The sequence below is a fragment of the Mauremys reevesii genome, linkage group 10 (genome assembly GCF_016161935.1).
Source record: "Mauremys reevesii isolate NIE-2019 linkage group 10, ASM1616193v1, whole genome shotgun sequence".
Classification (NCBI taxonomy): Eukaryota; Metazoa; Chordata; order Testudines; family Geoemydidae; genus Mauremys; species Mauremys reevesii.
The window spans coordinates 63211712-63217711 of record NC_052632.1 but is presented as its reverse complement, the minus strand read 5'-3'; positions in this window follow the sequence as shown (position 1 = coordinate 63217711).

The following is a 6000-nucleotide window of genomic DNA, read 5'->3' as shown; positions in this document are numbered from 1 at the left end:
TTTGATCAGATGCGACGCCAAAATAGTTGTGTTAAGTTCTGCTCTGCTCTGCTGTGGGTCTCTCATTTCAATGACAGAAAGATGATGCTCCCCTTCAAGCATGTATCTTGATAACTTTCCAAGGTATGTATCAGAGTGTCTTCAAGCAATTCCAAGACCCATTTCCCACAAAGCCAGGTGATTTCTGTGACAGAATATAGCGATAAGTGCACAAGAAGACTTGCATAGCTCTCCAAAAGAAAGGAATCTGCTGGCTCATGTTTGAAATACGCTTCTCAAACCGTCAGTGGCAAAGCCCTGCCTTGGGTTCACAGTTATGTGTTTTGAGATGTGCTTTCAGACAGGATCAACGGTCTTGTAGTTAAGACACTGGATTGGGATTTAGGAGATCTGGATTCTGTGACCAGCTTTTCTACAGACTCCCTGGTCTCCTTGGCCAAGTCCCTTGATCTCTCTGGGCCTCAGTTCTCCATCTGTAAAACAGGGATAACAATGCTTCCTTTCTCCCATTCTTTGTGACTTGTCTGTTTAGACTGTAAGTGCTTCGGGGGAGGGAGGGTCTCTTGCAATGTGTTTTTGGAGTGACCTGAACAATGGGGACCCCATCTCTGTTGGGGCCTTTAGATGCTGCTGTAATATAAATGATAACCATGGTAGTGTCTCCTATGAGTGGAACACTACACAGGCCCTGCTTATATTTTGCCACCTAGCAGGTCTGATTCTCTTCTCTTCCAAGGCCAGAAGGGACCATTGCGATGATCTAAACCGACCTGTATAACACAGGCCATAGAACTTCCTAGAGCAGATCTTTTATAAAAACATCCAATCTTGATTTTAAAATGGTCAGTGATAGAGAATCCACCATGACCCTTGGTAAATTGTTCAATGGTTAATTACTCTCACTGTTAAAAATATATGCCTTATTTCCAGTCTGAATTTGTCTAGTTTCATCTTCCAGCCACTGGATCGTGTTCGACTTTTATCTGCTAGATTGCAGAATCCACTATTAAATATTTATTTCCTAGGTGGGTACTTATAGACTAATCAAGTCATCCCTTAGCCTTCTCTTTGTTAAGCTAGATAGACTGAACTCCTTGAGTCCATCACTAGGGCGTGTTTTCTAACCCTTTAATCAAGAAGGATGTTGATATGTGAAGAGAAGAACCATGAGAATGAAGTGTGGACACCAGAACTGGACACAGTATTTCAGCAGCATTTTGCACCAGTGTCAAATAATCTCTCTACTCCTACTCAGGATTCCCTTGTTATGCATCCCAGGATCACATTAGCCCTTTTAGCCACAGCATCACACTGGGGGCTTGCGTTCAGCTGATTATCCACCAAAATCTGCAAATCTTCAGAATCACTGCTTCCCAGGGTAGAGTCTCCCATCCTGTAAGTGTGGCCTCCATTCTTTGTTCCTAGATGAATACATTCACACGTAGCTGTATTAAAACACATATTGTTTGCTTGCACCCAGGTTACCAAGTGATCCAGTTCATGCTGAATCAGTGACCCTCTGACCTCTTCATTATTTACTACTCCCCCAATTTTTGTGTCATCTGCAAACTTGATCAGTATTAAACTGGTGTAACTCCACTGCCTCTAATGGTGTTGATTCTGACTTACACCAGCAGAGGTTAAAAGAGACTCAGGCCCACAGAGTCAAAGTCAGCACAACTGTATGAATGTAAACGAAGGCAAGAATTTGGCCCAGAGCTCTATAGAGAATGGGTGTATACAAATGAATTAAATACACTAAATGAGTCCATTGAAAACAGTATAAATAGGATGGGAAGAGGGAACACATGGAAGAGGATTTCTGTTTCAAGGGTGTTTTATGTGTATATTCTACAATTCCCAATTTTATGTGTTTTGGTATTTAATGCCAGTGCTGATAATAAAAGTGGCCACTGTTAATGGTATCAGTGTAAAGCCTTTTCCTCTAGAAACACCCTGTCAGTGCTGGTCATTGATCCAGCACAGTGTCCAGTGTTGCCTTCTCTGTCCACTTCCTCGTGAAGAGAATTTTCCAGCCATTCCAGGAACAAAACCAACAGGAAGCTCAGGTCATGCTTCCGCCATCTGATGTAAATCAAGATTTATGTTGTTAGGCACCTGCCATAATGGAAAAATATGGAAAATCTTGGTAGGGAAAATCTCACTGGAAACATTATGAACTTTCCAATGTGGAATGAATTAAAAGTGGCAGCTGCTCCTGATGTGCTTCATTGGAGAAACAAATCTTGATTGATGTTCACCAAAGGTGATGCGTTCAATTTGTTTTACATCCATCTATAGTCTTTTCCCAGATTAACAGTGCCAATTGTGCAGGAAACATGATTGGAGGAGTGGAGGATGGAATATTTCTGTGTGTGTGTGTGTGTATGAGGATTTCCGTAGACACTGGGAGTCCAGCTAGTTTTTGTTCAGTTCTCTGTGTGTGTTGTGCTTCTAAAACATTGGGTCAGTCTTGAAATTTTTGCATGATCAAACAATCATTTTTGTTTCAATTTTTCTGTGTCTTGTCCAGCTATGCCTCCTCAGTTAGTATAAATCAAACAATCTGGAAATTATTCATACATGTTGGTTGGAATCAGGGCAAGGAGAATCCTACCTTGATGAAACCAGGAATATCTGGACATTGTCAAATTATTATTGTTGTGGGCACATGAAAAGGTTCTGAGGTTTGGTCTAGTTCAAGGTAAGTACAAAACAGATGCTTAACCCAACATGATCAAACCTTTTGAGGCTGCAAAATTGGTCTGGAGGAGACCTTATAAAAAGGTTTTCTTATGAGATTTCTGCCATTTCCTCCTTTCAGTCCTATCAGAAATACCGGGAGAATAGCAGAGGAAGGTGAAAAAGAAAAGTAATTTTAAAAGTGAACAGAACTTTTGGATTCTTTTTTGCAAAAGTTTTGGTCTGTTCTTAACTGATCCAAACCAGTTTACCTAACACTAAAATTATATCCTTCCTAATGGAATGTTCTTTCACCAACAATGCTGACTGCATGCACGGAAGGTCAAAAATCCCTTTCTAGCCTTTCCAGAGCTGACTAAAAAAACCCTCAACTAATGTCCACAAAAATGTGGTAAAAAATGCTTTCCCAGTTTTGGTTGAAGAAACTTTTAGATGGAAATTATTTCCTTGATATAATCTAGAGTTGGGCCTCACTCAGAACGTTTATATCAAGATCCAAACATCTCTGATATTGGGGCTGGTTCAGATCTGAGGGTTTGGATCTTTGATAAGGCTTAGTTAGTCCTACACTATTGTGATCAATTAGTTTGTCCCTCAACTTCAGTGAGAGTGGGATCAGGCCTATAATCTTGTTTTTCTTCCTCCTTCCAACAATGTGGGCTTTCCTAGCAAATACAAGTAAATATATTGAGAACTGCAAGCATAGAAACAGGCACTGAATATGCTTTCAGGCCAAAATATTATCTAGCTTAGACTAAATGTTCTGTACAGCTACTCTGGATTTGTAACAATGATTCGTGCTTCACTTGACACGAACATGAAAAATTGGCATTAACTCTACATTAGTTATAAGAAAAACCCTAAATTACTTAATTTCTCTCATGCTGACAAATAGCTACATTATTCTTCAGAGAAAAATCACAACTGCAGGGCATCTTCTGCCCATAGTAGTCTAAGGCTTCATCTACATGGGAAAGTCTTACCAATTACACCAGTATAGCTCCGTGTGTGGACATTCTTCTTCTGCTATACAAATGCCTTTTTTTCAGTTTTCCCAAGTGACATAATTCTGAATTGTAGACTTAAATGACTAAGATTTGAGACATTTCAGTCTTTAGGTGCCCAATTTGAGACATCTTAGAGGGATTTATTTTTGAGAGAGGGACGCCGAGTCCTTTCTTGAAAATCAAGTCCCTTGAGGAGACACAGAAACTTGGGATGCCCAGATTCACTATTCCCTTTTGAAAATCTTGGCCTAGGAGGTCCAGTGCTGCACCCATTGAAATACATGCCAAACCTCCCAGTGACTTTTGTAGGGTCAGGATATGCCCCTTAGTTATTTGGTAGGCTTTTACTTCCGTTGAAGCAACCTCAGCCTCAGGAAGACAGAAGACAAATATTCTTTGACTCTTAGGTACTTCAGTTCATGTAGGTTTTGATGTTTTTCTGTTGTGTTTCAGGCAGCCGCTAGTAGATGCTCTTCCATCGTGTGCTACAGAGGCCTGTGTTGTCCTGATGAAAGAAATTATTGTTGCAAAAGAAGTGGAGGAGGACAAAATGGAATCTTTCCTTTGGTCATTGTCATTCATTCCTGAGCCCACCACAGGCATGATCGACTCTCTTGCTGTGAGCAGATCATTTCATTTTATCATTAAAACCAACTGGTTCCTAGCCTTGGCATTTAGACTATTAGTCTCACTCTCACTCAGATTTACATGAAACTCTGCTTCTGGAGGTGATTTTAGTGATGTGTTCTGGGAGTGGACTGAAACTACCAGTTCATTTCCAGGGCCGCCCAGAGGGGAGGTGGCAAGTGGGGCAATTTGCCCCGGGCCCTGCAGGGGCCCCCACGAGAGTTTTTCAGGGGCCCTGGAGCGGCTTCCTTCACTCACTCCGGGGCCCCCGGAAAACTCACGGGGCCCGGGCCCCCGGAGCTTCTTGCGCTCCGGGTCTTCGCCGCCGAATTACTGCCGAAGTGGGACCCACCGCCGAAGTGCCAGGTCTTCGGTGGCAATTTGGTGGCAGGGGGCCCCCACCGCGGGTCTTCGGGGCACTTTGGCAGCGGGTCCTGGAGCGGAAGGACCCCCCGCCGCCGAAGACTCCAGGCCCCCTGAATCCTCTGGGCGGCCCTGCTCATTTCATGTAAGACTCCAACAGAGGGTGCAAACAGCCTTTAGTAACTGGGGTTTGATTTGTACTGGCAGTGTAGAGATAGAAGGGAAGAGACTGAAATGGCCCCTCGAGGGTGCTCTCTGCAGGTCAAGGTAAAGGTTCAAAGGCAGGACAGTGTGAGGAAGCTGATACTATTGCAGGTTCTGCTGTCCCTGTTTTTTGGATAGAGGGCTTCATTCTCCAGTGCTGTCAATTCAGCACCTTTTCAGGAGTATTATGATGAACACCCGCAGACATTCCAGGCCTACAGCTGCTTTTCAGATTTTGACTTGTTAGTTGATTATATGTGCTGAGTATTCACATTTTCATAGTGTGGCTTTCCCCTAAGGTAATATGTAATACAGTCCCTATGTGGATTATGATGTACACCATGCATTTCAGCTCAGAATGGCATTCGTCACCTTTCATGTATCATTTTCCAAGATTTGGAGGAAAGGATACAGGGAATTTTACATACACCCTAAAGGGCTCTACTGCTCTATGGTTTTTACATTTGCGCAGTATCCTCTTCTTTGGGCTTCACTTTCTGCAGGATGCTATTATTGAAACTGCTGTAAATGGGCTTTTTTTTAGTGACGGGAGGGCCTCAAAAGATTTGGTTCAGTTTGTGTGCTTCTCTGAAGAAGTAACCACATTTCTTGGGTATGCAAAATTGAGCTCAGGATTGAGCTAAAAATTGAGCAAACTGGCAATGTGTTTGCAAGATTCCAAGTACTTCCTACATCTGTGCAGACTGGAATGAGCAACCTCTCTTGTAATATTTCTACTCTGGGATCATGAAGAGAGGTGGGTAGGTGTTTGTAAAAAGGAGAGAGAGAGCTATTGCAGCATACTGGGCAATTCTCACTTAGTTTCCTCTGCCTCAGCAGCATTACTTGTGATTTGGTTTTTTTAGTGATTGGAAAACAAGGTAATAATAAGACTGATGGATAAAATAAATAGTAGACCAAATTCTGACCAAGGTACAAAATGTCCCAAACTTATCTGTGGAAAAAATGGTCATTCTTCCACAGCCCCTGCAGTGAACGGGGGACTAGGCATAGGAAGGGAAGCAATGGGACATGTTATACCCTTTTCCTGACTCATTTAGTCAGTACACAAAAGTCCCATGGGACTTATTCCAGT